Source organism: Leptidea sinapis, chromosome 5, assembly GCF_905404315.1.
Source record: "Leptidea sinapis chromosome 5, ilLepSina1.1, whole genome shotgun sequence".
Lineage (NCBI taxonomy): Eukaryota > Metazoa > Arthropoda > Insecta > Lepidoptera > Pieridae > Leptidea > Leptidea sinapis.
This window is the reverse complement of record NC_066269.1, coordinates 9,747,210-9,757,954: the sequence shown is the minus strand read 5'-3', so window position 1 is coordinate 9,757,954 and position 10,745 is coordinate 9,747,210.

The window sequence follows — 10,745 nt, the reverse complement described above, 5'->3', positions numbered from 1 at the left end:
ATATCGGACTGCTTTAGCCCCAGCTCTTGCGAGCTCATCGGCCATTTCATTGCCTATGATTCCGGCGTGCCCTGGGACCCATCTGAGAATCACTCTGTTTTTCATGCCTAATGAATTCAGGCATTCGACGCAATTATTGACTAACTTAGACGACGTCAAGTCAGCGTCTAAAGCCAACAATGCTGCCTGACTATCAGAGTGAATGTATATGTTATGATTGAAGTAGCCTTTTTGGATATTGGTTTCCGCACATTCCAGGATGGCGTACACCTCTGCTTGAAATATGGAGGTAAAGCTTCCCAGGTTTGTGCTGGATTTAAACCTGGGGCGTTCTCCATAGACCCCACAGCCGACTTCATTTTCCATTTTGGACCCATCGGTGAACCACATGAGGCTCCCGTCCTTCCACGTGACTTTGTTGTTCATCCAGTCGTCCCTGGAAGGTAGTTCCACGATATAGTGTTTAACAGAGATTAATTGTGGAATCATCTGATCAGGTAACATGCCTAATATGTGGTCTCGCAGAACTGAGTCCTCTAAGGTCCTAAGCGTTTGCGACATCCAGTTACATGAACCCCCCTGGGCGATTGCCCTCAGCATGCTTGCCTTCGCCTCTTGCTGTATGAACAGTGGAAGAGGCGGTAGGTTTAGCATTGCTTCAATGGCCGCACCAGGAGAAGACGTCATGGCTCCGGTTACCAACATACAGGCAAGTCTCTGCAGGCTATTTAGTCTGTCTGCAGTTGTTTTCTGGTTGGCTTTGTTCCACCACACAATGGAGGCGTATGTGATTGTTGGTCTCACAATTGCTTTGAATAGCCATAGGAGGATCTTGGGGCGCATTCCCCAATGTCTCCCTACCAGACGTCGACATACACCCAAGGTTGTTTTAGCCTTTTTCACGGCTTTGTCGATGTGAGAATTCCATGTGAGTTTCTGGTCGAATGTGACTCCCAGATACTTAACCTCAGCTGAGAATTCCAAAGTAGAGCCGTTCAAGGTGGGAGACTTCAGTTTGTTAAGTGTCCGTTTCCTCGTGAATGGCACAATAACAGTCTTTCCTGCGTTGACTGACAGTTTGTTGGCTGTACACCACTGTGAGATGGTGTTTAGCGCCTTTTGCAGTATAGAGCTTAGTAAGCTTTGGCAGAAACCTCTGACGATAATAACTAGGTCGTCTGCGTACCCTAGTGCATCAATTCTGAGTTCTGCCAGCTTACTAAGTAGTTCGTCTACTGCTAGTGTCCATAGAAGTGGCGAAAGAACGCCACCTTGTGGGCAACCTCGCGTAGTGTATAGCTCCAGTGATGTCCCATGGAGGGAGATTAGAGCTTTGCGATTTGAGAGCATTGACCTTACCCATTTGACAGTGGTGGAGTCTACATTTTGTTAATTAGTCCCTTCACTAGCGTGTCTGTCGGGGTATTGTCAAGGGCGCCCTCAATGTCTAGAAACGCACAAAGTGCAATCTGTTTGTCTTGTAACGCCTTCTCGACTCTATCCACAAGTTGTAGAAGGGCCGTTTCTGTAGACCTGCCTCTACAGTAGGCGTGTTGAGAACTATGAATGGGCTTTAGGCTTAGAGCGTGCTCTCTTATGTGTCTGTCCAAGACTTTCTCAATAACCTTTAGGAGAAAGGAGGTTAGGCTAATGGGTCTGAAGGAGCTTGGCAGGGAGTAGTCCTTTCTGCCTGCCTTAGGTATAAATAGTACTTTAGCCCTAGTCCATTGCTCTGGAAGATAGCCCCAGGCAAAGCTTACCCGGTATATCTTGACTAGTAGCGGTACTAGGATATCCAGGCCTTTTTGAAGAAGCGCTGGAAAAATGTTGTCTAGACCGCTTGACTTGTAGGGTTTCAGAGTCTTGATGGCGCACCTTATATCCCGGGGTCTGATTATCTTTGCCGCTCTACGCCAGTCCTCGTCAAGAGGCCGTTGTGTAGGCGTTGCTACAGTTGGTTGATAGGTAGCCCCCGGAAAGTGGTGGGCCATCAGTACTCTTACGTTTTCTACGTCGTCGGCTGTAAAAGATCCATCTGGTCTCTTAAGCAGGCCGATTTGGCTAGGTTTGTCCTTGGCGAGCAGTTTGTGTACTCGGGATCCTTGGGGAATTTTAGATAAATCCTCGCAGAACCTCTTCCAAGATGCTCGTTTGGCCTTCCTAACTTCTCTGTTGTAATCTGTTAGGGCTTCTTTGTAGGGTTCCCATTCTTGGGTTTTTTTAGCGCTGTTAAACAGCCTTCTGGATTTCTGCCTTAGTTTGTTCAAGTTTGAATTCCACCAAGGCACTTTCCTGTTTGAGTGTTGTAAGGAGAGAGGGCAGCTAGCCTCGTAGGCGTCAGTGATGCCATCCGTGGTTACTTTCACTGCCAACTCTAGCTCATCCAGGGTTCTGATGCGCTTAGGATATTCTCCAAATTACTCCTGAGTTTCTCTTTATAGACAGTCCAGTTTGTTTTCTTTGGATCCCTAAACGTATATAGTTGTTTTTCGAGGCAAGTCAAGATGTCGTATGCTATGTGTCGGTGATCCGATAGCGAAATTTCATCACTGACTCGCCAGTTTGATATTCGCCTGGCAATGTTGTCGGTAGCGAAAGTAATATCTAGAACTTCCTGCCTGTTTGAGGTAACGAAGGTTGGCTTATTACCTCTGTTTAGTACCTGTAGGCCGTTAGTGTCTAAGAAATTAAGAAGTTGCTCACCTCTGTGGTTGACGTCGCTGCTTCCCCAAGTTGTGTGGTGCGCATTGACGTCGGCCCCGACAATCAGTTCGGCGTTGTTGCGTCGTGCATACTCGACCACTCTCGCCAATTCTGTTGTCGGGTCTCTTTCTTCATATGGAAGGTACGCCGAGCAAACGATCACTTTGGTGCCTTCCCAACCTTCGAAACAGAAATACGCCGCAACAAGGTCGTCGGTGCAGACCTCTGTAACAGGTAAGAAATTAGTGTTCTTGTTGAAGACTATGCAAGCTCTGGGTTTTGATCCGCTGGTATTGTAGATTAACTTACCAGCGGTGTTCAGTCCCAGTATTTTGCCGGTATTGACCCACGGCTCTTGTAGTAGGGCAAAGAGGATTTCACCACTCGCAAGGCATTTCTCCATTACTGCAGTAGCAGCTTTGGCGTGGTGGAGGTTTGCCTGGAGTATCCTCGCCCTATTTCTGCGGAGCGTCATTGGATCACACCGGAGGTGGAAGGCTTAGGTCGGTCTGTCTTCTGGTATGGGTGTTTCCGCCCGCGGCCAGAATTAGCCCGACTCTGATCCTTCCCTCCCCTGAGGGGACCTGAGACGTTCCTCGACATCGGCCGTTTGCCCCGGAACGTAGTTGTGGGGGCAGCCGGCCGTAGCGGGGTCTTTGAGATCCCGGATGTTCAAGGTCGCACAGGCCCGCTGGTCTGGGTGGGTTGCTGTCCACTCGCTGCTGCGGAACCCTCAGAGACGCCCTTGATCTTAAAATTGATCTTTCTAAAACCAAGGGCAGCTCTGCACTCGGGCTCTTTCAGAGTCTCCGCGGAGGGATCGTCCAAGGAAAAAGTGACCACTTGGCCTCCCTTGTCCTCCCTCGCGTGGAGCACCTTCCAGTGTTCGGTGTTCAGTCCCGCATTTTGCGCTCGGATCAGCTTCAGTGCCTCTTCGACTGTGTCAGCCTCAGTATTCGGCAGAAAAGTCGTGGCTATGGAGGGTTTGGGCAGTTGTTCCTCCGACATGCATGAGAGCTCTGCCTCCGGCCACGGCTTCAGATCCTTGACTTTGTCCACAAGCCACTCTCGGCTGAAATCATTTTCGCAAGTCACCAGAATCCAGCCAGGCTTGTGGGCAAAGCCCAGAAATGTCGGCCCGGTACCTTGTTCAGCCCCGGTGATCAAAGCAAGAAGTGCGCGTCGCACTTTCCGCATTTCGTCCTCGCTCATGGTATGGGTATGTCGAATGCCCACACGTGAGGACCCGGTTACCTCCTTGAAGCTAGGTCTTCCCGAGGTTGACTGAGTGTCATCTAGCCTGGGTACCTTCTTCGGCTGGGTTTTCGGAGAAATCTCCTCTGACCTGCCACGTTTTTCAGCTTTCGCTTCAGGTGGTGGAGGGTTGTGACCTGCTTTCTGTAGGTCATTCCAAGGCATTTTGGCTAACGCCTTGGCTTCCTCTACAGGCATATCCGTTTGGAGAAGCTTTCTGAATCTTTTCCGGGCTGCACCGGACAGCTTCTTTGGCTTCGTCTTTATATTTCTCAGTTTCGAGTCTGTTTCCGTAGGCGTTGTGGTTTCCTTAACGGTTGCCAGCTCGCCTGGGATTAGTCTCTCGGCCTGAGGTAAGTTTTCGGTTCCCTTGGGGGCGTCTAGCCGCTCACCCTCGGGTTCCGAGATAGATAGGTTTGCACCTATGGTAGACAAAATAGAACTTAAAATGTTATTTTCCTCCACTTTGTTCCCACGAGAAGCTAGGGAAATAAAGGTCACGAACCAGCAGAGCCCCGCTTACTGGCCGAAGGGCATAAAATAACACTCAGAGGTGCCCAGGTATCGGAGGTACACCGTTAAAGTCTGAGCTCTCCTCCAGACACGCAGCCCTCGTCACGGTACGTCTCACAACTTGGCTTGGATTCCCTCCTCCTTTATCCGGGCTTGGGACCGGCACCATACCAACCCTTTGATATAGGGAAGGATATGGAGGCGGAGTTTCTATTGACCTAAGTCAGAATGAGAAAAAACACTCCTTAGCGGCTGTTTTAGGTTACCGGACCATTATGAATAAGGGGGATAGTGTCTACTACTCATATCGATCGCGTCACGTGTCCTTACGCGAGTTTAACATTTTATAACTATCCCAAGAACAGAGCTCAACGCTGCTGCAAGAAGTTTTCACTTTTAAAAAAGAAGCCCACTGAGTTTCTTGCGCTCATTCTTCTCATGTCTGAGGTATACTTCTTCGAATGGGGTATATTTTTTGACTTTCAGTAACCCTATCCTTGTATATCCTTATTTTGAATAAAAATACTTAAATTTGAATTTATTGAATCTCAGTTTACCTAACTGGGCGCAGTTTAGTTAACAGTATCGTTTAAAACACAAAAAATATTCAGATTTTGATTGGGAAAAAAACAATGCCATGGAGCGAGAGTAGAGAGGGAGCAAGCGAGTGAGAAAGAGCGAGAGAGTGAGATGGAGCGAACGTCGCATCACGCACAGTGCCATGGAGCGCGAGGTCGGAGAGAGTATTCGTTCAGTAATTAAATATTAGACTTTAGATGACAATTCTGTCGCATAGCGTCTTGAGCAGTAAACGTAGTTTTTTTAAATTAAAAAAAAAATTTTCAACAATATGGATATTGAATCCGAGGTTCTCGAGGGTGCAGAGAACGAATTTAGGATCATTTTTGAAGTCCAAGGTGGCCGCCGCGCAAATTTATGATTTCAATTATATGGATATCGAATCCGAGGTTCTCGTGGGCGCAGAGAACGAATTTAGGATCATTTTTAAAATCCAAGATGGCCGCCGCGCAAAATTTATGATTTAAACAATATGGATATCGAATCCGAGGTTATCGAGGGTGCAGAGAGTGCCGAATTTGGGATCATTGTTAAATAATCATAAGCGAGTAAGTAGAACATCTTCCCTCCTAGCGTTGTATCTTGCAGGTTTCGCACGCGGCTGCGCAAAAGTAGAACATCTTCCCTACTAGCGTTGTAACGAGCTAGATTAGCGCGTGGCCGCGAGTAAGTAGAACATCTAATAATTTCTAATATTGACAAAAACATTTGGTTTAGAGAACAGATTAGGATAACTAATATAAACGAGATTTAAAAATTAGTTTTCCAAAGAAGTTTCACTTCTGACATGTGTTGTACGCACGCCATTTTTTTTTGTTTTCTTTTTTTTATCAACCTTCCAACAAACAGTCTATCAAGTTTTGGTGAGCACCTAAGGATGCCATTGAAGTAGGTCGGCACTTAAAAAAATGGAGTAGGTAATCAATTTGTTATGTTTTTAAAGTGATAACCCTCACTTCTAGGATTAATACACAAATAAAATTTGAATACGTTGTTTCAAAAGCGTTGTCGTTGAAAGCGCCCAGACGGCCAATTTTTTCCGACACTTTAAATAAATATCGCATACAAAAACTTAACAAATGATATCTACTGAAACCTTCCTCGAGAACCACACTATCCATTGGTGAAAACAGTATGATAATCGGTGCAGTAGTTTTTGAGTTTATCGTGTACGAGCGGCGGAGGTCTTTGTATTATAATATGTAGTGATAGTAGTATCTAATAAGATCATGTTCATTGACGATTTAAAATTCAAGGGTTATAATCTTTACATTTAAAGGAGTGCAAAGCATGAACATTTTATTTCAAACTTTGATCTCAGATTGACCTATGATATGACCGACAGTTAAATATGCTAACAGTAAGAGCTGCTACACTAAGTGATAGGTATAAATTATATACGGGGTCAGTCCCTGTGTAAGGGAGATAATATTTAAAAAAAATAGGCAGATCAAAATGACATGATCATTATGACACTGACATTCATAATTAGCTATCGCTATGCCACGTCGAATCCCCATTACCCTTACCAAAGAAAATGTAATACTACAGGTAATATATAGCTAAGTAATAAGTTTAAACTATATAGGTACGATGTCGGTCCCTGTTTATGGTAGCAATTGAACAGCTCACACGTTAACAGTTCAACCTTTTGCTCTACCGACGCTTATAGTACATTTTTCTATATCATTCAAGGATAAAGCTATCAACAAGTCGATATCGTCCAAGATATAATATAATTCACATTCAAACATTTTTACTACACTCATAAAATATGTTTAAAACAAAATTTCAATTTAGTATTATTTCTTACGTTCTTTAAATTTCACCAGGACATCGTAATGTTTCATATTATTGTATTATGTGAAATTATGATAAATATTTTCCCACAAATTGAAGCAGGTCGTCGTATTGTTGGTGGAAGAGATTCCAAGGAAAATGAATTTCCATATATTGCGAGCTGGGGATTCTACTTGAAAGAAGAAGAAAACTTGAAAGAGCGTAAGACATACTGGCATCTGTGCACATGTTCTATATTATCACAAATTTGGAGTATATCCGCTGCTCATTGTATAAAATATGCCGATCCAGGCAGCATCATCAAATACAACATTTATTTGCCGGAACACAAAGGAAACACCTCAAATGTTTTGAAGGCTATTCCTCATCCCAACTTTTATCTCGATGATCCATATTTACAGAATGACATTTGTTTAATAAAAACAGAAAAGATCGTTGTAAGCCAATATGTTGTTGTAAGTGCTGTTGACTACACGACATTATATGGCCAGGAAGCGTATGTATTGGGCTACGGAGCAACAAATGGTACAGACAGTTTTGACGCTGCACTCGAACAAGACAGAAACGTTCAAGTTCTGAAGGGAATGATAAGCAAATGTAGTGAGAGTGAAAAACACTCTCCTTATATGATATGCATTAAAGGTCCATGTGGTATACTCTCAACCATTTGTGGAGGTGATTCTGGAGGTCCCATCATTCATGCATCTGGGCTGATCGCTGTCAACTCTTGGAGTTTAAATAATTGTGAATCAGAAACAGATTTTAGGAATATAAACAAAGAAACATCAGCTTTATGGTCTCCCAGTGGTGCTGCTGTAGTTGCTCCAGCTATCGACTGGATCTCCAATACAGTTGAATTACAAACATAATCCGCATAGAAAGTCAATTTATGGACTAAAAGTAATTGAACACCCCAGTGCCAGCTCTCTAGCTAAGCTAACCGTCCGGATGACTTTTGATCTATAAATGTTGTTGTATTTTTTTCAACTCTTCAGTTGCAATAGCGAGGGAAATAATTTTAAAATAACAAACATAATCGTTTCAGCACACACTGACCTAAACTTCAAGAACCAGCAATAATTATATTCTGTAATAAAGCAAAGTTTACACGTTTGCGTTAGAATGTTTGTGAAAACTGGTGTTATTCAACATGTCAGCCAACGTTATTCATCAAAATTTCTGCTAATTCGACAGTAGTATATTAACAAAATGCCATGTATTATTATACATGTATACATTTAACTAATTTTTTTCTAAACCAATTGGAATGAAACAACAACTTAATATCACGAAGGGCTACCACAATACGCCAGTGATCCAACCACATTGAAATCAGGTTAGCCGTTTTTTTTCCAAGAACTAATCCAAAATATAAATGCAAAGTTTATAAATTATTTGTTATTATAAATATTAAATGGCCTTAAATAATATTTATCTTTGTCAGAGTTTTCGTCTTGTTAGTTGGACACAACCTTCACTTGGTTATGATGATGATCACATCGGTGATGATGGTAATTAGTTTGTGACAGTAATTGAAGTGGTGAAGTTAAGTGATAATTAAGTGTTGCTTAAAACTCGTAATAAAATATGGTTAAAAGAAGGATTAGCTATAATATACTTAGTTCTGCAGCATACGCAGTTGAAATTATTACATAAATAACTGACATAGAAAAGGCGCGACTAGGCTAAATTTAAAAGAACTGTTAATAAAAGTTTGTGCGGTAGAGATTACTATAACATTTCTTAATACCCCAGATTGGGAATGGAGCGACCGCCCTCAGGCTGTTAAATAGTAAATTTAACTGTACCTACTCTGTATTTACATTGTCACGATATTTTTATGAAAAAAAAAAAGAATCCCGATATGTTTCCTGCGCCCGTTCTTCTTAAGTACCGGCACACTTTTTCGAATGGATGGAAGTTTTTGGCTTTCAATAAGTATTTCCATATCCTATATTTAATAAAGTACTTTAGTACAATTTTTAGTTAAAATAATATAACTTGATTTGTAAAAAGATGATGGAATAGGAGCAGTAGTATAAATAGTGACAAAGAGTCCCCGAAATTAGAAACAATTTGTATAAATGGTAAAAATTATCACTACAATTAATATAATATTATCCAACCAAGGCATTTAGGTTAAGTTATTCTCAGAACAAAAGCCAAGCTTGTTCACCGGAAATTAATCGCCTAAATGGAGACAATTGGTCCCTTTGGTCGTAGTCGCTCTCTCGATGCGAAAACGGTACGCACCCGTTTGTTGTTGACAGAATTGCTTACAATTTGATATAGGTACAACATTAAAACGCCGTCTTGTGCTATGGGAAGATGCAGTAATTATGAATGTACAAAAAACTCATAGAATTACATACCACAGTTAAGAAATCATGAATTATAAATTTTATTTGATTTAATTAATTCTCTAACGAAATAAATATGACGCCATGACATCGCCGATCGCCGCCAAGCCGAGCCAAGCCGAATAACGCTACGTGACTTGAGTCTAGAGTGCGGACATAGATTAACGTACAGAAATGGCGAAATATTGATGCTGTTTGTTGCGAGATGATCGAGGTAGTGTATTTTAGGAAATGATGTATAAAAGCATTGTTCCAGTGAATGTAATACGAAATATAATAATATTTAATAAACAAGTGCTTATATAGGTAGCTGAACTATTTTTTTGTAACACTGTCCCTTTCGGTAGATATATCCCTTGCTAACTGCAGAAGAATCAATGGATCATTTTCTTCTTCTCCTATTATAATAAACTCTCAACAAAAAGACATTCATCAATAATATAAGATACAAAAAATAATAATTGTAAACTTAAAACTTTTTGGGAGCCGTCGTTAGTAAAATTGTAAAAATGGGATCCTTACTGTAAATGCATTTCGGGTTTGTTTTGTTATGTCTGTATGTTTTTTATTATTATATGTATAAATAATAATTGATATCATCAATGTGGCTATAATATATAATCAATAATTTATTAATTTTAAAACTTTTAGTAGATGAACTCATGAATGAATCGTATTGTAGCTGTACCTACAACCAATAATATCAATTAACACAAATGTCTAATATCTAACTTGTAACGTAGCATTATAGATCGTAGAAATAGTAATCGTGCATAATAACTGTAATAAGCGTATGCCGAAAGATTCGTTCTGAAAAGAACATTTTATTTTATATAACGTAATATTAGCTCTGATAAGAACATTTTATTTTATGTAACGTAATATTAGCTCTGATAAGAACCATTTCATAATGCTGTACATCAACTCATAGAATCATACAGATAACCAGTAATAATCTCATCAATGTACGAGCACCGTCACGTTCTCTCGACAATCGCAGATATACTCACGTGATCAGTCATATGCTCCGCGTTACACAACCGCACAGCAATGCCGAGCGGACTCGACTGACGAGTGAAGCGTCGGGGGTCGATCGCTATTCATGCAATTTTAATCAATGAGCAACACCGTAGGTGCTGAATGCTCATTGACATCGTATAATCGAGGTTCGACGCGAGTTTACACAAACTGCGATAGCATTAGTTTTAGAGCGAGATAGAACACATAATATTATTCTCAATTCTTATTGAATGAAACGTTTTACTATTGGTTAAAATGTAAGCTTTAGTATTGGTGTGTATTTTCTGAACTTGTAAATATTTTTTAAATAACAACTGTAATTAGGTAACTAGTTTTAAGGATTTTGTATATATATCACGTAACTTTTTAATAAATCATATCTTCCACATATTCCTCTCAGTCAAGCAGTAGTTTTATTTAATCGCCAAACGCTCAGTCTCTAAAGTATTTTAGGCATAAATCACGGTGTACGGTAAAAATCATATCTGATGGATGACTGTATTTTTCTATTCAAAT